Source organism: Protopterus annectens, chromosome 2.part1, assembly GCF_019279795.1.
Source record: "Protopterus annectens isolate FY-2018-M chromosome 2.part1, PAN1.0, whole genome shotgun sequence".
Taxonomy (NCBI): domain Eukaryota; kingdom Metazoa; phylum Chordata; order Ceratodontiformes; family Protopteridae; genus Protopterus; species Protopterus annectens.
This window is the reverse complement of record NC_056729.1, coordinates 490422879-490445028: the sequence shown is the minus strand read 5'-3', so window position 1 is coordinate 490445028 and position 22150 is coordinate 490422879. Positions and strand designations below refer to the sequence as shown.

Genomic DNA, 22150 nt, shown 5'->3' with positions numbered 1-22150 from the left:
GTTGTTGTTGTCTTTCGGCTTTTCCCGGTAAGGGGTCGCCACAGCGGAACTCCGGTCCGCTAATGATTGGCAGTAGGTTTTTCACAAATGCCGAGGTGCCAGCTCGACGTTCAACCTTCAACAAAGGCACGCCCATTTATGCATGTCCTCCCCAACTGCGGGGAGGACATGCAGACTCCACACAAAAGGCACTCCCCGCACTCCAGCCGAGAATCGAACGGGAGAACCTCTTGCTGTGAGGAAACAACCTTACCGCTGCACCACCGCAGATATATAATAAACTTAAATAAAATTAAATGCTGCCAGATAATATCAGCTTTTAAATCTCTCAGAAAAATTGTGTTAACTTTAAGCTACTGGATTTTATTATCTCCCCTAGGGAGATACAAAACTGTTATTGTAATTTCAGATCCTAAAACTTAGGATGCTGAGCTTCAGGTGCATGCAAGGCAATCAAGTTTAAGGTGATTCTGTTCACAACAACCAAGGCATGCTTCTGCATTCTCAATTTTAACATCTTTCTAGTTTGCCCAATATACCATTTAGAGGGTTTGTAGAGGCAAGAAGTTTCATAGATCTCCCCACAGATTTGAATAAAAAACTTTTTGAGTTGATCTTAAAATTGTCATTTTTATTAACTGTATTACTATAACATGAATAAGGGATGTTGCCCTTCACCCTCCTAATATTGTTGGGATGTCCTAAAAGACAATGATTCCACCATTTAACACCTTTTTAAAAATGATAGTTTAGGGATAATACTTCCTTAAGCTTACTACATGCTGACAGAAAAAGTCCTATCTTTTTTTTTTTGAATAAGAAACATCTTTATTAAATTACCACTTATAACATAGGCAATCATACATTTATATAAATCAAAACAAACTATAGTGACATATTTTCAGTTGCAAACATTATACATCACTTATAATCTATCCAGTCATTGTCAGTCAATCATTACAAGGCTCACTCATTTCCTGCCTTTCTTTAAACCTTACTCCTTCACCAAAACATTATGCTGCATATATTGTTACCCCATTTCCCATTTTTTCTATGTAATTTGCTCCTACCATTTTAAAGATCCCACTTCCAGTTGTTTTATCTCTTTTACTATATTCACCACATCTAGTACACTTGGTCTAGATTTTGGCAGTCACCAGAATTAAACTCAACACACACTTACTATGTCTAAGCAATTCTGATTCTGTATCGCAGCTCAAAATAAATAAATATATATAAATAAACAAATAAATAATATAATATAATATAATATAATATAATATAATTTCCTTATCTACACCAACTACCTTACCCAATATTTCTGAAACAGTAGTCTGCAGGAAATTTTTGAAGCGTACAACAAGGAAGAGAGGCCATCAACAGAGCAGAAGTTGGGTTATCAAGTAAGCAAAACAGAAGAAATCATGAAACTCCGACTACCACAGCATGAAGTAAATTTATTAAATGATTGAAAACATGGTAAGTGCTTTCATGGCTGTTTGCAGCTTCATCAGACATAAAATCAGTAAAAACATACAACTATTTAAATGGTGGAAATAAAACCATACATCCAATAAAAGCAATTCATTGAACAAGATGCTTTACATATCATCCAATCAGAAATAAAAAAAAAACAACACACTCATCTTTCTACTCATAAGTAAACAAACCAATCAGGTTACTGAACGAGACATCCTATCACAGTATAGTGGTCCTTAAACACTGACCTATCACATCAATGAAACAGCAGATGAAACCTGAGAATGAGCTTGAGTGATACACAGTTATTGGAATAATAAAGTAAAATTTTGCATATAATAAAAACAATTCATTGTACAAAATGTTTTATATGACATCCAATTGAAAACAACATGCAGTTCTTGCCTTTCATAAGAAAACAAACCAGTCAGGTTATTAAATGAAACCTCATATCAGAGTGCAATGGTCCTTAAACACTGACCTAGCACATCAGTGAAACAGTGGAAGAGACTTCAGACTGGGCTTGAATGATGCACAGTCATTCAGCCCAGGTGGCCTATTGGCTTGAAACTCTCTAATCCATTTAAGTTCACTCTTTTCTGCTTTATTTTTTAAATCACCTCCCCTGACACCTTCACATAAAATTTCCAATATTAAGAATTCAAAAACATGTTTGCTGCTGTGTTCTACAACATGTTTCACTAAAGCATTAGTATTATTACTGCAATTTCTGATATCATTAAATGTTCTAAGATTCTAGTTTTAAGAGCTCTGTTAGTCTTCTCTACATAGAAAGCACTGCAATGAGAGCTTTTAGCACAACAGACCACATTCTTGCTACAACAATCAGCATAGAAGTTAAAATCTACTGTAGAATCTGTCAACAGATGAGAAATATATAGACATGTTTTAATATGTTTACATGCACTTCAACCATGGGAAAGGAATGTGCTCTTGCATTCAGATGTTGAACGTAAACAGGTATCGGGTCTCTTGTAGCAAAGTTGTCATTTTAAAGTTGGATTATTTCTAAAAGTAAATTTAGGTTCTGGACCCAGTACCTTCTTAATATCCTTATCAGATATTAGAATAGGCCAATTCTTATTAATAGTTGTCACATACAATGTTTACGTTGCTAGAGTTTGTTAGCAGCATTCTAGGACTGCTGTATTGAGAAGACGAATTACTAACGGTCACATTTGGACACCTAGTGTTAGAAAAATATGGTTTAGCTGAAATACTTCTTGGTAACCATATTTCTTGAATAGTATCATCAATTTCTCTTGCTAAATACTCAAACTTCATATTTTCAAATACAACTTGTAAATTGGTATTGTTCTTATGGAGTCTCATAATTTAAGAAATTGATTTTTAAGAACATTATGTGGTATATGTCAGGGATGCACACTCTTCTTATGTAATACAGAGTTCTTTCTACATGGTTTCTTATATAAAACTGTGTTAAGACCACTTAGTGCATCCTTGTTAATGGTGACATCCAAAAAATCAAATGTGTTGGAAGAGAATTTATAACTAAACTCCAGAAATGTAGTAGTGCTATGCATATACTCTACAAACTCTATAAGCCTCTGTGGAGTATAATTCCAGACAAGGAAAATATCATCAACAAAGTGCTTTGAATATGTGATAGAAGAGGCAAATGGATTGGCTTTCAAAATGCATTCATGTTCCTTGTAGAATAGTGTGTGTTATATCTTTAAGTAAGAAGCATTTCAAGTTCAGCATATGCATATAAATAGCAAGCACGCGCTAGCTTCAGTGCCATTTTGAGAGTGCAGCCAGAGAGTGATCATATATGAGTGTAATAGCTAGTTTGTTTATAAGTTTATCTAAGTTAAATTTATTAAGCTGCAATCCTGATGTGTTTGTACATAATAAAGCTGCTTGAACAGAACCCACAAAGGTTTGTCTATTTTATCCTGACTGGACCAGTGACATGGTGTCAGAACCGGGATTCCAGAGACTGCTTTTCAGAGCTACAAGGTGCAGAGTTAACAGTGAAGGTAAACTAAGAGAACCAAGCACAAAAAAGGGCCAGAAATGAACAAAAGGTAAAGGTTTATTAATTAAACAAAATGTTTAAAATCAAGATATTTGATAAAATGAGCATCAGAAAAGCACATAAAGGGTTCAGAATTTCCTCGGAATTGCAAAGTGAGCATCTTTAAAGCAAAACAGGCATGTTTAGAGTAAAACGAGCACAAGAAAAGTATAATGGGCATGAAAAACGATTAAACAAGCAAAATGAATATAATAAGGGCAAAAAGGGCATATTAAGCATAAATAAAGCAAGGCGACTGCATGTTTTTTTTTTTTTGACAAAGTACCATGTTTTGGTATAATTACTATTTTACATTGTATTCAGGGCATAACTAGAGTTATTCAAAGTATCTCAAAGAATGTAAAAGTGCTTGACTTCGAAAACCCTCACCACTTGTATTTGATCAGAATGTTGCAGAGAATTGGAGAATATTTGAGCAGGAGTATGATACTTTTATATACAAGCAGCTTATTCTGACAAAGATGCATGCACCAGGGCATTCATTTTGCTAAATCTAGCTGGGTCAGAGGTCATTGAAAGACAGCATTCATTTGTGTACACCAGCAGTATATGAGAGAAAAGGTGAAAACTGTCATATTGTTGTACAGGCTGAATCAAGGGAAGACCCCTAGTGTTTGAAATGCAAATTCAGGGAAATGTGTAACCCCCGAACAAATATCACATTAAGGAGGCATTTGTTTTACACAAGAGATCAGAAACCAGGGGAAACTTTTGCAGCTTATATTACTGACCTGAGAAACAAAGTTAAAATGTGTCAGTTTGGTGATTTAAAAGATGAGTTGATAAAGGACAAGCTTGTGTGTGGTATTAATAGTGCTGCATTGAGAAAGATTTTGCTTTGTGACATTGATTTAATGCTAAGCAAGGCTATTGAGATTTGTCAGATCCATGAAGTTACAGAAAGGCACATAAGTATGCTTGCAAGTGATAAGAGCATGGTTTCAGCAGGTTCCAGTGCAAATGTAGACAGCATGCAACACATAGCACGCAGAAGCAGGCCTAAGCACATGGCATCTGCCACGTTAGCAGGCTCCCCAGCTAAAACCCGTAGTTTTCCAACAAGTTCTAAAAAAAGGACATGCTCGGTGCAGTACAAGGGTGAGTCAGAAAAACCTAAATCCAGCTTTATTGCTAACTGTAGCAATTGTGTGGTGCCAATCATGAGTCTAAAAGAGAAAAATGCTTAGCATTTGGTCAGCAATACCACAACTGTAAAAAATTAAACCATTTTCAAAAGTTTTGCAAATCAAGTAAACCTCACACAGTTCTAAAGAAGGGTCATTCAAAAAAGTAGGTTGCTCATATAGGGAGCTGCAATTCTACTATCTATGTAGATGGTGTGTCAGTAATTGGTGAAAAGGTTGATGCAGTGAATTTGTTGGCAAAGAATGAAGTGTTTTGTACTGTTTAGATCAATGGTAAATCCACCAAGCTTAAAGTAGACACTGGCTCAAAGTGTATTGTTATGTCAGAAGACACTTTTGCTAAGGTGAGAGATGGTGAACAACTAAATGTGTTTAGTTGTGAGAAACTTGCTGCTAATGGAGGTAAAGCAATTCAGACTGAAGGCTCAGTAGTGCTTTCATGTTATTTGGTGAGGAACTTTTACAGCTTGTTATTCTATGTAGTCCGAAGACCTGTGCAGTCATTATTGGGTCTCAGAGACAGTTTGAGAATTAATTTGCTTTCCTTTACTAAAGAAGTTCATCATATAAGTACATATCCTAGTTCCAATTTTAATGAAGCTATTTTCTCAAAGTATGCTGATGTTTTCAATAAGATGGGCAAACTTCCAGTTGTGTATTCTATGAAGTTAGACCCAGAGGTCAGTCCAGTAGTGAGACCAGCAAGAAAAATTCCAATAGCTATGCAGAATAAAGGTAAACCTCAGTTGCATAAAATGGTGTGTAATTTCTCCAGTCACAGAACCAACCAAATGGTTGTTGTCCATGGTGGAAGTCCACAAAAAAGGCACAGATGAAATCAGAATATGTATTGACCCAAGCGATTTGAATAAAGTATTAAGGAGACGGCATCTTCCAATGTGCACAGTTGAGGAAGTCGCAGCCCTAATACCAAATGCTACTGTTTTTTTCTGACTTGGATTCAAAAAATTCATTTTGACAAGTAATGCTTGATCACAAATCCTCATTACTGACTACTTTCAGTACCCTGTTGGCAGATATAGATTCCTCAGGATGCCATTTGGAATAAATTCTGCAAGTGAAGTCTTTCAGCTTGCAATGGAGCAAATTTTTCCAGGTTATCCTTGTGCCATAATAGTAGATGATTTATTTGTTGAAGGCAATGGTGAAGCAGAGCATGACAGAAACCTGAAGAAAATTCTAGACAGAGCACGTGAAGTGAACTTAAAGCTCAATCTTCTGAAGTGAAAATACAGAGTACCAGAAGTTACATATGTAGGTCATTTATTTACTTGCACTGGCTTGCAACCTGACCCATCCATGCAAGCAGCCATTCTTGAGATGTCAGCACCAGATAATGTTCAAGCTCTACAATGTTTTCGTGGTACGGTCAACTATTTAGGCAAGTTTATACCAGACTTCAGTGAGTTGACAGAACTTTTGTGAGAGCTGACGTGCAAAGATGTTATATGGTCTTGGTTGGAACAGCACCAGAGAGCATTTGAAGACCTTAAGTGGAAAATTGCCACCCTACCTACATTAAGATACTATGATGTCAATAAACCAGTAACTCTTCTATGTGATGCTTCAAAATTTGGTCTTGGCACAGTTATTCTTCAAGACAGAGCAGTAGCCTACGCATCTAAAACTATTACCTAAACTGAAATTCAATATGCTCACATTGAGAAAGAACTTTTGGCAATAGTATTTGCATATTCAAAGTTTCATGATTATATCTATGGTTGAGCTATTCAGATTGAAATTGATCACCAGCCTCTAGTCACTATTTTAAAGAAGCCTATGCATTCAGTGCCAGTGAGATTGCAAAGGACGATGCTCAAATTGCAAATGTCCAACTTCAAAATGGTCTGTACAAAAGGTAAAGTCTAAAAGGCTGATACCTTATCCAGATCACCCAGAAATACAACAGAACAGCTTCATGCAGAGAATTTTGACTTTGATGTCATAGAAGTACGTAATTTTTCTACCACGAGACTTGATGAGCTGTGTAATCATAAAAAGACTGATCCAATTTTGTAAAAGCTCAACTACTACATTAATGTTTGATGGTGGTCAAAGCAATCTATTGTACCACCTGAAGTGCTAACTTATTTTCCTTATAGAGATGAGATGTTGATGGAAGATGGCATTATTTTCAAATGCCCTAAAATTGTTCCTGCTTCCTTACAACATGACTATATCCAGATTTTGCATCGTGGTCACCCAGGTTTCGAATCTACCAAAAGAAGGGCGAGAGGACTAGTATTTTGGCCTTCTCTAGTAAAAGACATTGATAAAGTACTTTCTTCTTATTCAGTATGCAATAGTAATAAACCGCATATGCAAAAAGAACCACTTCAGCTAAGTCAAGTTCCTGAACTACCTTGGTCAACAGTAGCCACTGATATATTAGAGTGGAACAATCAGCATTACTTAATGTTGGATGACTCTTATTTGAACTGGTTTGAGATTGATTTACTACCTAATCTAACATCCACTGCTGTTATCACCAAATTAAAATGTCATTTCTCAGTCCATGGTAGTCCACACAAAGGTATTTCTGACAATGGTACCCAATTTACCAGTCAGTTGTTTCAGAAATTTGCAAAAGAATAGGACTTTGTACATGTTACTAGTAGTCCAGAGCATCCACAGTCAAATGGGCTAGCTGAACATGCAGTACAGAGTGCAAAGCAATTACTGGAGAAGTCAAAGTGTGATAATACAGATGTCGTTTTGAATTTACTCAGTCTCAGAAACATACTCCGTGATGATATACTTGGCTTGCCTGCTCAGACACTTCTGTCTAGGCAAACCAGAACATTGCCTATCAGTTCCAGTTTGTTGAGGCCTTTGAGGCCTAAAGCAAAGAACAACAGAACAATTACAACCAAACTATTCAGAAAGCATTCTTTCCAGAAGTCCAGTTACGATAAATCGAGCAGACTTCTTTGTCCATTGAAAGAAGGTGAGACAGTGAGGATATAAATGGCAAAAGGTTTTGACCAGATTGGTCAAGTAACAGGTATAAGTGCCGAGCCGAGATCCTACTTCATAGAATCTGAGGATGTGGAGTACAGGAGAAATCACAGACATCTTCCTGTATCAGAATCAATATCACAGCATACAGACTCTAGATATCAGAGCAATCTAGACAATGTTCTTGTTGCAGAATGTGTCTTACCTTCTACTTTCATTCCTGATGCCCCCAAAGTTGAACATTCAGCAGAAACAGTCCCAGTTGTTAGACCTAATTCTAATCCATGTCACACAATTTGGTCACATTTCCAGACCTAGTGTGAAATACACAGCAACTTGGACACAACTGTCTATATGTATTTAGTTCTGTAGAATTGCATGAAAAGAATTATTTGTATTGATTGCATGTCAATTAATGTCATCAATATTGTATGACTCATTTCTCAAAGAGGGTGTAGAATAGTGTATGTGTGTGTGTGTGTGTGTGTGTGTGTGTGTGTGTGTGTGTGTGTGTGTGTGTGTGTGTGTGTGTGTGTGTTCTACCTTTAAGAAGCATTTCAAGGTCAGTACGTGCATATAAATAGCAAGTATATGCTAGTTTCAGTGCCATTTTGAGAGTGCAGCCAGAGAGTGAGCATGCATGAGTGTAATAGCTAGTTTGTTTATAAGTTTATCGAAGTTAAAGTTATTAAGCCTCAGTCCTGAAGCTGCTTGAACAGAACCCATGAAGGCTCATCTATTTTATCCTTACTGGACAAGTAACATTCCCAGTGGGCTAAAACATTTGCATAACTGTTCGCACAAGATGTTCCCATAGCAGCGACTATTTTTTGTAAATAAAAATCTGTACCAAAAATAAATACATTGTTCTCAAGTATTAATTCTAATAAAGTACAAACAAGGTCAGTCTTGTAATTAGAAAAATCAGTATGCCTTAAAATAAAAAAAGAAGGTATGTTCTTACCATAATGTTCCATGTGTGTTGTCCATCTTGTCCTTTATTCTCATGTGTGGGTCGGATCCGATGTGTCGGATCCATCTCAGCCAATACTCCAACTTGAGGTCTTCAGCAAAACCTGTGGGCCTCATTCTTTACCCATAATTCCCCTAGTTACCTCAGATCTTGTTTGCCCCCCAGCAGCACATAAAAAGGGGTCACATGGTAGTAATTTGCTGATGTATAGAAAAAAATGAATACACCTACTGTCATAAAATTAGAAGCAAACTGAAAAAGGGTATATTCTCCGAGGCTATATAGTCCTGCTGAATACCTGTTTGTTAACTAGTCTACCAGGAGTTTAGGCAGTGGGAGGAGGGAGGGTTGTGAGAATAGAGGACGAGATGGACAACACACATGGAACATGATGGTAAGAACATAACTTCTTTATGTGATGTTGTCAATCTTGCATTTATTCTCACATGTGGGACCTCGTCCCAAGCAACTGAACTCTTGGATGTCTCATGGGAGAATATTCCTCAGAACCACAAAACCAAAGGAGGCTCTACTCCTAGAGGCCAAATCCACTGTGTAATGAGTAATAAAGGTATGAGGTCTTGCCCAAGTAGCCACTGCACAAATATTATTCAAAGGTAGTCCAGTCTGAAAGACAGCAGATGTGGCTAGAGATCTAGTGGAATGAGCTTTAGGAACATTAGGGAGGGCCTTCTTTTTAGAATTGTAAATGTGGGATATGCATGATGAAAGCCATCTGGATAATGTGACTTTTGAAACTAGCTGACCTTTCCTAGTATCAGAATATAAAATGAAAAGCTGGTCTGATTTCCTGAATTCTGAAGTTCTGTGTAAATAGAAGCATAATTGTCTTTGAACATCTAGGAGATGCAAAGAATACTCTTTGTTTTGAAATTTGGGAAAGAAAACTGGGAGGTCTATAGATAGGTTAAGGTATTTTCTGACACAACCTTGTGTAGAAAGGATGGATTAGTGCGTAATGACACCCTCTCTTTGTGAAAGATTAGGTAAGGAGGTTTAATGGACAAGGCCTACAACTTGGACACCCTTCTGACTGAAGTAATCGCTACTAAGAACAGGGTTTTCCATGAGAGATATTTCATATCACATGTGGCTGAGGGCTCAAAAGGGGTAAATATAATGCTAGATAAGATGAAATTTAGATCCTAAGGGGGCATTGGGTGTTTGTATGGAGGCGTTAGCATAACAGTGCCCTTCAAGAAGGCTTTGCAAAGTCTATGCAGCATGATAGGGCAGTCATTTTCTCCTATATGAAAATTAGAGACTGCAGCTAGATGAACTTTACTTGAAGCTGCCGCTGCTCCATCACTGAAGATCTCAGACAAAAACTGTAGCACGGAATGAACTGGTGCTGTAAAGGGATCTAGCTTTTTACAGTCTGCCCATATGACAAACTTCTTCCATTTGCTTCTGTAAAGCTTCTGAGTAAAAGTTTTATGGGATGAAAAAATAATATGCTTGACAGGAGAGGAGAGAGATGGAAACCTGTCAATCAGAGGAACTGGAGCAGTCAAGTTGTCAATTTCTTGGTGTGTAGGTTGGGATGAACCATCCCTGATGGGTGTGTCAGAAGGTCTGGAGCCTGGTCCAGAATCCAGGGTTTGTCCCAGAGATGAGGTTGAAGGAAATGAGACCAGATTTAATGAGGCCAGTAGGGGCTCTATTAGGATAATGGTTATCTCCAACAAAATTGCTTTCTGTAGGAGCTTTGGAATCAGACGAATTGGAGGAAAGCATAAAGAAGTCCTGGGGGCCAATCGTGAACAAGTGCATCCATTAGTGACTCCCCCATTGGGGGGATCATGGTGAAGTACTTGCTGCATTTGGCATTATTGGATGATGCTAGAAGGTCGCAGCAAGGCTGGCTCCATTTGCAGAAGATCACGTCTGTTACATTCCAATTGAGGGATCACTCGTGTTGCCAGAAAATGGCTCTGCTCAGCTTATCTGCAATGACGTTGGATTTCCCCAGAATGTGCATTGATATCAGAAAGCGATTGAAGGCTATCACCCAATGCCACACTCTGAGAGCTTCCCAACAAAGTGGGTACGATCTTTCTCCCCCTTGTTTGTTGATATACCAAACTACAGACAAGTTGCCCGTCTGGATGGCAATTGTTTCTATAGGAAGAGAGTCCTGGAATGCTTCAACTCTAGAATCGCTGCTCTCATCTCTAGGACATTTATATGCAAGTAAGCCTCATGCTCTTGCCAGGTGCCTTGAACCATCCTCCTGAGATAATAACCCCCCACCCTATCTGGGAAGCGTCCATGGTCACTGTAGCTTGAGGTTGTGTAGAAATAAAGGGACGGCTTTGGAGTACTGACAGTGAGTGGATCCGCCATTAGAGGTGTTTCTTGCAGGTATTGGTTATCATGATCTTGTGACATAGTGGAAGCTCCATAATTAACCACTGAGCAAACAGCATCCACTGGAGAACCCTCATGTGGAGGCGCACTAGAGGAATTAGTATGATGGAAGCAGTCATTTTCCCTAGGACCTGGAGTACTAATCTTGCGGTGGCTTTGGACTTCTTTATAAGAACCTTGACAAGATGATGGAGGCCTTCTGCCCATTCTTGTGGAAGACTTGCTATCTGAGTGGTAGTGTTTATCTCAGCTCCTATGAACAGTAAGGTTTGCGATGGTTCTAGCACAGATTTGCCGTAATTCACGGTAATGCCTAGGGAGGAGCAGAGTTGAAGGACATAATCTCTTGACTGGACTAAGTGAGGCCTGGACGGGGCAGTTATGAGCTAGTCATCCAAGTATGGAAACACATGGATTCCTTTGCACCTCATGTGAGCCACTACTACTGCCATACATTTGGTGAACACATTGGGGGCTGTAGTGAGACCAAAGGGCACAGCTCGAAACTGGAAGTGACTGGCTCCTAGCTGGAAGCACAAAAAACCTCCTGGACCACCTGTCCATTAGAATATGGTAGTATGCATCCTGGAGGTCTACACAGCACATCCAATTGTCTTTTTCCAAGAATGGAAATATTGACTGCAGTTTTACCATCCGGAACATGGACTTCTTTATTGATTTGTTCAAACTGCTGAGATCCAGGATGGGCCTCCAGTCTCCTGTTCTTTTTGGAAATAAAAAGAATTTTCAGTAAGGTCCAGATCCTTTCTGGCCTGTGGGGACTTCCTGAATAACTCTTTTTGTCAGCAACTTTTGGATTTCTACAGTTGCTTGTTCCTTTTGACTTGGTGAAACATCTGGAACCATTTTGTTTCTGGAGATAGGAAGGGAGAAGTGAATGAAGTATCCTCTGGATATTATGTCCTGCACTCATCTGTCATTTGTTATCTTTAGCCAGATTTCTTAGTGCAGGGACAATCACCCCCTGAACTACTTCCAGAATTGAGCAATCGGGCACTCCCTCAGGAGCGCTGGAAAGGTCTCCCAAAGAAAGATTCTTAGGAACCTTGGTTTTGCACCCCCCCCCCGACCACCATGAGGATGGCATCTTCCATTATTGTTCACTCGTCTGCCTCTGGGAGAACATTCACCCTGTGTGTCTTGGTAAGACCTCTGAGATTTTCTGATTCATATCTTACCAGCACCTTTTTAACCTTGGGAAAAGGTCTAGTAGGAGTGGAAAAGTGCATTCCAATGGCAGACAAGGTCTTACCTTCTTGGTCACACCTGGTGATCGTTTCCTTCACTTTTGGCCCAAAAAGGGATGAGCCGTCAAGGGCATTAATAAAGGAAGACTTGAAGAGCTCTGCGAAATCACAAAGATGCATCCAGGACTGCTGCTCTACTCATTCCATCAGTCGCATAAGAAATAAGCCTCATTGATGAATTGACTACTGAATGGAAGGTAGCAAGTTGAGCATTGACTTTCTCTGCCACCGCATCAGCTACAGCTCCTTGGAGGGAGTCTGATAATTCTTTAATCAGGTCCCTCTATAGTCTGGCAAAGTGAGTAAGATAGTTCAGTGACCGTAAAGTAAAGGTCGCTGAAGCAAAGACGCGCTTCTCATATATATCCATGGTTCTAGAGTCCTTATTAGGAGGATGTTAGAGGTACTCATCTCAGAGAGTTCCTTTCTAGTGGCTGCTGCCATGACCATGGCATAAACTCCTACACCTTTTGTAAGAAATCCCTTTTCTTTTGGAGCAGTAAAGTATTTATCTGGCCTCCTAGGAGTAGGGTCTATGGTGTCTGGGGTCTCCCATGCCTTACGTGAGATTTATTCCACAAGCTCATCAAAAGGAGGAGTCACCCAAGAAGTGGATAGTGCAAAGGCCTTCAGGAAGATCGACTCCTCAGCCAAAGGGGAGGAGGACTGCCAATCACTTCTCTGTTTTAACAGTTCCAGGATGTCTCTGAAAGAGACATCATCAGGAGGTGATCGTAGGGACCTTTTTGCTTCATCAAGGTCTGTGTCAAATGTGACAGACTCTTTCGGTAAGTCGAGATGCTTCCTCTTGCATGTCCTCATCAGAGGGACCTCTTCAGTGGGATACTCTGGAGAGGTTTCAAAACAGGGGGCAGTACCCTGAGGTACATCCTAAGGCCTAGCATCTCTGCAGACCTGTGAAAAGTCAAAGACACCTCGCCTGAAAAGGGAGGAAGAACTGAAACAGATTGTGTCCTAGACAGAGAAGAAGTCAAAGCCCTCCTCATTACCTTAAAAGTAGACACCTTCTGCTGTGAGAAAGTCCCTGGATCCCACAAGCAAGTTGTTGGAGCTAAAGGAATCTCCAGAGCATAAGAGATCAGCCCTGAAGCAGAGGTAGGAGAAGAACTCACCTGTGCTGAGACTCCCAGAGGCATGGTTGGATCTGAAGGGATCCGACAAGACTCTGCAGACCTGACAGTGTCGGCTCCCAGAGATCTCCTGCACTGAAGGCACGGAGACACTAGGGGCAGATATCAGAACAGAGGAAATTAAGGGTCCTGCACCTGACACAGCCCATATCTCGGAATCTTTCAGCTCTGAAGCAGGAGGACAGATCGAAGGAGGAACTGGCACAGAAGAGGAGGTTTGAGACTGCTCTGATTCCTTTGGGCTCAGATCCACGAGATGTCTGGCCAAAGCAGGTGTCTTTAAAGGTCTCTGCATGACCCTATCCATGTCTTCATCAGATAAACTCCTGGTAGACCTAGTGGAGAGGGTAGGTGATCTTGACGTAGCTAAAAGTGGAGAAGGGAGCCTGGAAGAAACCTTCTCAATGGAAGGAGATTGGCTCCTATGTCCATAAAAGGTGGGAGTCAGCGCCAGTGTAGTTTCCTGCTCCGAAGGAATTTTCAAGCCGGGAGGAGATGTCTGCTCTGATGGAGCCTTCGGGTCCGTCAGTTTCGGAGCTTTCTGTTTTGGCTCTGATGAGAAGCTTGGCTCTGATAAAAAGCTTTTGGTGGGCTTATCAGAAGGATCAGAGGATATAGCCTCTGAGGAAAGGTGTTTTCAAAAGGCCTTTCAAAATCAGTTTACTTTTGTGTTCCATTAACGCACACTGATTAAAGCTGTGGCAAATGGAACATGACTCCTGCAAATGAACAGCCCCGCACAATACACACAGAGAGTGTGTGTGAATCACTAAGGGGCATCTTTTAACTGCACTTTTCACACTCTTAAAGCCTAAAGGCTTACTCTCATGTTTTTGAGACATAATTCTAAGGGAGAAAGACAAAGGGTCCAAAAGTAGCAGAGTCACTCACACTCTCAAAGAGGGGAAAAGTCCTCTAATTTAAATGGACTTGAACCACCCACACACACACACACACACACACACACACACACACACACACACACACACACACACACACCCACAGAGGAAATAAATATTATGAGAAAAAATGGAAAGGAGAATGTTCTGTATTTTTATTTACTAAAGGGTTAAGAGATATTTAATTGAGAAGATAAGGAATGTCCTCTAACTAAAACGGACGTTCCTAAGAGTCTTCTAACTTAAATGGACGTGTAAAGGGGGAAGCACGGTAAAGAAGTTAGGATAGAAAGTGTTCTAACGAAATTAAAGAATTTAAGCAAGGAAGTTAACGATGCTAGAAAATACATACATAAGAAAAAGTTGTACTTAGCTCAGAGCTATAGCTGAAGAAACCTCCTTGCTGTTCAGGAAATGAGATCTGGGGAATGCATTATGGGTAAAGAATGAGTCCCATGAGCTTTGCTGAAGACCCCAAGCTGGAGTATTGGCTGAGAAAGCTCCGATACATCGGATCCGACTGACACGCGAGAACAAAGGCGAGACTGACAACACCACATCTCATGTTATCAACTCCTTCCAAGTTAGGTGGTGGTGATGGCAAGCACTCTTTGTCCAAGTTAATAGCACAAAACCAATCATACAAACTCTCCAAAACGTCTTTAGTGTCCTTTAACACAATGTGAACACTCTCACAAATCAGCCCTTTGCTTAACTTTGTTCCCGCAAAGCAGCCAGATTTAACTGACATTATTATAGACTTGAAGTTGTTTGCCAGAAATGTGTATTCATATCTTGCCCTTCCTCAATGAGATTTAACTCACAGAATGTTTAAGAAACCAGGCACGTTTACGCCACCTCCACCCCCCACCCTAGATGCTTTTTTAAATCTAAGTGAAGTCTTTATCTAAGAGACACAAAGTTTCATACTTTAATATCTCCACAGAAGAACAGAATGCTGAGAGAACTGTGTAATAATTATTTGTTAAAGATTCAACCAGCAGATAAAGGAGGGGGTGTGGTGATTATGGATTGACACTTTCATTCTGAGAAGATGTCAGAGATGCTAAAGGATGACACAACTTATATGCCTCCTTGTAGACATCAGGTTATGGGTTTGATTAAGAGAGTGCACTTTTTGCGTACAACTTGTTAATGACACACATAATTAAAGCTTTTTGAGTACTTTATTGTTGACCATCCTGTGATTCCTGAGCTGTATGGACTACTTAAAGTGCACAAGAATCAATCTAAACCCCTGATGTGTCTTACTCTATCCAACAGAGGGTGGTTAACCAAACCCCTATGCATCTATGTTGAAAAAATACTATGACCAGTTCTTTTTTTTTATTTATTTATTTTTTTTTTATTTATCATTTGTTGACCGGGAATGTTGAAAAAATACTATGACCAGTTCTTGAGAGTGTTCACACTGTGATAAAGGACACTAAAAGTTTTTAGAGAATTTGTATAAATGGTCTGATACTTTTAGCTAGGACAAAGAGTGCTTTCTAGTCACCCTTGATATCACCTCTCTTTTTACTGTAATTCATACCTCTCAAACTTTTAGCACAAGAAATCTGGACAAAGCCTGACATAATGGGGGACAAAGGCCCAAAAATAGGGACACATTTTAAATACTGCTCTTATAAATTTTGAAAGTTGCTAGAATAACAGGATTTGTGTTTGCATGCATTTTTCTGAAGGATATGAAGTCTGAAACTCAAATGCATGTTATTATTTAGTGACTTTAATCCTTAGATCATCCCAGCGATTTGTCAAAAAAAAACACAATTTTTTCCAAGTAACAGACCAAAAATATGAGGCAAAAATCTGGACTTTCTGCAAAAACCTGTACAGTTGAGAGTTAAATTGGAAGGAATTAATAATGTGATTTTTTTTAATGCACACTGATTTTTCTAATTCCAAGACTGAACTTGTTTTTACCCTATCAGAATTAATACTTGAGAACAAAGTATTTATTTTTGGTATCGATTTTTATTTACAAAAAAACAGGAGTTGCTATGGGAGCATCTTGAGCGAACAGTTACGCAAATGTTGTTTTAGCCCATTGGGAACATGAACAAATTTTGAAAGCCAATCTGTTTGCCTCTTCTATCATGCATTATAAGCACGTTGTGAATGATATTTTCCTTGTCTGGAATGATAGCCCACAGAGGCTTATAGAGTTTGTAGAGTATATGCATAGCACTACTACATTTCAGAACTTTAGTTACAAATTCTCTCCCAACACAATTGATTTTTTGGATGTCACCATTAACAAGGATGCACTCAGTGGTTTTAGCATGACTTTTATATAAGAAACCATGTAGAAAGAACACTATATTATACAAGAATAGTGTGCATCCCAGACATATACCATGTAATGTATTTAAAAATCAGTTTCTTAGAGTTATGAGACTCCATAAGAATGATTCCAATTTACAAGCTGTATTTGAAACTATGAAGTTTGAGTTTTTAGCTAGGGGTTATACCCCAACAGAATTGATGATACCATTCAAGAAGTATGGTCCCTAAGAAGTATGACAGCTAAACCATATTTTTCTAACACTAGATCCGATATTGTTAATCCTCATTCATTCATTACATATGGGTATCGGTAACGAGCTCGGAACTGAGCTGGCCATTTTCCAAGCTCACGTCAGCTTCAAACTCTCGAGCTAAACTCTTACCCACAATTTCCCTCTACCTGTTACCTCAGATTTCGTTTTCCGCGTTGCCATCCAGTCATGTAAAGCTAAGTACAGTCAATTGTTGTTTAATTGCTTTACAAATTACTTTTCTGTCAGAAAAGTTGATATTTTATTGTCTCTTGCCTTATCGCATCTAGCGTTCATAATTTCCTCTGGTTCCTTTTTTCTGTCCTTTACTTACCCTTTTTACCACAAGGTAATTTCTTCTTACCATCATTGGTAATCCCTTTCCTTTTCTCTTTCATACCTTCGGGTACTCTCTTGTACCATTGTTGGTACTTTTCTATTTATTAATATGGCAGATAAAAAGGGTAGTCTGGGGCTTAGGCGGTGTTCTGATTGTGGACACAAACTACCTACTTCTGATGCACACTCTTTATGTGTTTATTGTTTGGGAGCTTCCCATTTATCTGTTAAGCCATCTTGTGATATATGTGAAAACTTTTCTAATAGAACTTTGTTAGGAAGGAAAAATAAACTGTTACTGAAAGGACTTCTAAAATCTCCCATTTCAGAGGCTATTTCTGGGCCAAAGGTCTCAACCCCTCTTAAAGCCCATAAGAAAATGGATGTTTCTACTAAGGCTAGGTCCTTGCCTTCATCCCCGGCTGGAGACTCTCACCAACCAAAATCTAAAAAGGCTAAAATTCAGTCAGCCCCAGTGCTTTCGGTGCCCAGACCATTGGCACCGAGGCCTTCAGCTCCACTAGTGATTTTGGCTCTGTCCTCTCCTGCAGCCTTCTACACATTGGCACTGAGGGGCTCCTCGGTTCAGACCTTTACCATTGCATCAGCACCGACCATTCAGTTGGCACAGACCTTGGCCGTATCGACTCCGAGATCTTCCGCGGAACTGAAGCCTTTATTAATGACTCCAGTTTTGTCAGTTCCAGTTTCGGCACCGATCCCTGTGTCGGTGCAGACAATCACATCAGCACCAATTATTTCTTCGGTGCAGACTACAGTAGTTCAGTCTTTCTCGGCACCATTGTCCTTGGTGCGATCAGCTGAGATGGGCACCAAGTCTGCCTCTTTTATGGACAGGCCTGTTTCTCCCTCAGTCTCTGTGAGGTCCACTAGAAGTCTTTCTGAACATGATGTGTTGCGTCTTGTGGACCAGGCATTCTTGGCCAGAAGTATTCCACCCCCCAAGAACTATCCTTCCTTGGGAGGTGATCACCCATCTCCAAAGACACCTTCTTATTCTCCTCCTTCATTGCCTTTGAAGTCCATGAATATAGTACAGCCTTTCCCTTCTGCGGTTCACTTTACGGATCTCACTAAGGAACCACAGTTGCCTTCGTGGCAGGAAAGTTTTGCTACGACCCAAGATGTCAGCTGTGATACTCATAGCTTGCTGCTCCACAGTCATCCAGGGACTCGAGTCAGCAGGCTGAGCCACTTAGGGGTGGAGTGCCCCCTGTTCTTGACATACACTCTTCTTCGGGTGGACCAGCCTTCCAACTGATGGAGAAGGCTTTCGCTGCTGCTGGCGATACCGGACTGTCTATACCTCCGCCCTCCTCTGGTACACTGGTTTCACAAGTCGCACCTAGCGGACACCGGGTGCAAGGGCCTCAGGACATATTCCCTCAGGAATCCCCTTTTCCGTTGTCTTCCCCAGCTTCTCCCACTGAGGAGGTACACTGGAAAAGTTTGTGTAAGAGAAAGCACATGGACTCCACAGAAGAGTCTCTAACCGAAGATTTCGATGAGGGGAAGGACCCCTCGGTCATCCTCTGAGGTATCCCTTGGTGATATCCTTGAAATCCTGAAACAGAGAGTTGACTGACAGCCCTCTAATCCAATCTCTGAGGAATCTGTGTTCCTGCAGGTTTTTCGCGTCCAGCCCCCTACCTCCTGGGTAACTCCACCTGCCGATGAACTTGTCAAGTTCATCGTGCAGCGTGTTTGGAAGGCCCCTGATACTGTTGAAGCTATACCCGGAGGCCAGATAAGATCTTGTCCCCTCCTGCTTCAGACCCCCATTAGTCCAAAGGTCTTCCTGTAGATGCTTTGGTGGTGGCAGCTGCAACAAAAAAGAATCTGGCAGAAGAAGAAAGCCAGACTGTCCATCCGCCTAACAGAGAGTCCCGGGCCCTGGACAGAATAGGGAAGTACACCTTTGCTTCAGCGACCTTTGCTATCAGGTCCCTGAATTATATGGAACATTTTACCAGGCTTCACATGGATCTGGTTTCTGAGCTCTCTGAAACCTTGGCTGCTGCAGTGGCTGATGAGGTCCGTGACAAAGTGGCCTCTCAGCTGGCCACCATTGAGTCTATATCTAACTCCTCTATGTCACTGATATCTCACATATCAGAAGGAGCAGCTAGAGTGGCGGGTTCAGCTGCAGTCTTGAGATGACATGCCTGGATGCACTTGTGCAACTTCGCGGAACATTTTAAGTCTTCCTTCCTTAATGCCCCCATTGAGCCCTCCTCGTTGTTTGGGCTCAAAGTTAAAAGCACATGGGCCAGATGTGAACAAGACGGTAAGACCCTTTCTGCCGTAGGTGTCCATTATTCTTCCCCTCAACATCAAAAAAAAACAAGCTGAGTAATGCAAGTCACCACACCACAAATCAGGCAGTTTGAACAGTTTATTTGTAAAGTGCTTTTCATCTCAGGCAATCCCAAGACTTCTTCAGACAAAGAACTAATACGCATGCCCCTTCTTATAACTTCCACAATTAAATCAAATGGCATACCATTGGTTAAAAACATCAATTCATTACGTATGCTAAACAGCTCTAGGTCAGGGGCCACAAGCCCTCCCCTTTATGAGCAAATCACAACACACTATAATGCAGTAAAATATAAGCAAAAATGATTGCTTGCATTCACCTTATGTATGACACAGTTTCAATCACTAAGCTAAAATGCAATGCCTACAAAAAACTGTCATGCATTTCAAACCAACTTTCATGTGAAGACATGTAAAGGTCACAACCCAGTATGAAAGAAATGTGCTGCAAGCATGCCTGTTTAGTCGTAAACATCCGCAAATAAAATATCACACCAATTGTTAAAAGCATTAAAACATTAGGTATGCCTAACTGTTCTAGGTTTAAAATCACAAATCCGTCCACTGTGAACCAGTCACAACTCAGTGTAAAAGGGGACGGATAGCATGCTTTCGCCTTTAAGCATGAATCCACTGAGCACAAAAATAAAAATTAAAAACCTGAAAGGCAGTACCTACAAGTAAAACTGTCATACAATAAAAATTGATCCGACACTTGCAGCAGCTGGAGAGGCCACAAAAGTTCCTCACCAAAAGGATAAAGGGTCTCAAACATCTGTCCTATGCTGCCCGACTGGAAGAACTCCAGCTCTATTCAGTCGCTTACCGCTTGCTCAGAGGTGACCTTTGCCTAACATACAAGGCCATGTCAAACCCAGATTTGATGAATATGCTTCACCTCAAAAAATCTAGATCCGTCAGAGCCACAAGGGCGGGAGACTTAAACCTCGACACGGCTATTAATAGGACGTGCTGGAGGGATAGATTCATCACCCAAAGACTCCCTATGCTGTGGAATAAAATCCCGGTATATGTGAGGCAGAGCACCTCGCTGGCCTTGTTCAAGAGAAATCTTGACCAATGGATGGGAGATCGCAGATATACCCCAGGGATTACCTCAGTGTCACTGCTCAACAGAGGCACAGCAAAATAATGGGTATAGTTCCCCATACTAAAGGGGTGGCGTAAGCCACAAAACTATGGGCTAGGCTTGTAAATGCCCTCGGGCAGATAGCCTAGTATGAACCTATGAACCTATGAACCTATGAACAATACTAACAGACACAGACAAGCAACATCAAACCCCTGAATTTAAACTTCAGGTCATGTTTGACCCAATAAAAGAGGGCAAAGACAAGAGATGCAAGTCCATCAGATATAAACTGGTCACGGCACCAGTCAAAAACAAACTCCAAGCTGATTTGTAACGTTAATCGTGTTTTGACCCTGGTAGGCAGGTCTAATACCAAACAAGAGAACTGGTTGTATGCATTTACTTTATACATACAACAGTTAACATCATAAACTAAAACACAATACTCACAGGTTAAGGCTATCCAGTGACACAAGCAAGTATTAGGTCATATTTGTCACAGTCAAGAGCATAAACTCTAAAGGTGTAAAACCGCTAGTTGTAAACTGGTCATGGCACCGTTTAAAATTACCGGCTCCATGCGGTTGCCTTGTGGCATAAAAAATATGTTCAATCACTTACCTAAAGGCAAAAGCTGCCATTCCTGACAGACACAATCTAACCAATCTAATTGAGGCAAACAAGTTACAACATCATCTGGTTACGTAAACCGTCGATGGTGGACAAAGCAGTGACACCAAAAATACGTAACATAGTACATGGCTACCATAAACAGTGGGTTGCCACTACTCCTACAGTTTATATAGTAAAAACTGGTAAATACAAACTAACAATTAGAATCTGTTGGTAAAACTAAGAGTCAAACCTGTTCCTGTCTATAATAAAACAATGGAGACACATAGTGGAAGGAGGTTGAGATGCAACCCATTAAACAATAATGTTAGGATATACAGAGTATATATATATATATATATATATATATATATATATATATATATGTATATATAGAGAGAGAGAGAGATCATAATAGAGAAAAGAAAAATGTGTTAAAAAATGTTTGCACAGATGTCAAAGAAAAAGAATGATAAATAAATAATGAATACGCAGCAACTATGAAACAAAATATGCAATGAAGTTGTCAAAAATTATATGGACTGTTGACTCCTGAACTGTAATGCCCAAGTACTAGGCAAAGGAACCAAGTCATCTTAGAAGACTCTCAATTTTAAAATGCAATGAATGGAGCACATTTCATTTAAACCTGGATATGTCCGCCATGAAGTGTTGGAACTCACGTGGCAAATCTGCACGGACGCTAGCACATATCCAGGTTTAAATGAAATGTGCTCCATTCATTGCATTTTAAAATTGAGAGTCTTCTAAGATGACTTGGTTCCTTTGCTTAGTACTTGGGCATTAGAGTTCAGGAGTCAACAGTCCATATAATTT

The 22150-nt window shown here is 40.1% G+C and overlaps 1 protein-coding gene across 1 annotated transcript in view; it reads right to left on the bottom strand.

Annotated features, from left to right (window-relative positions):
• Positions 1-22150, bottom strand: part of LRRC46 (leucine rich repeat containing 46) — an 805439-nt gene that overhangs the window by 152126 nt on the left and 631163 nt on the right. The window lies entirely within an intron of this gene.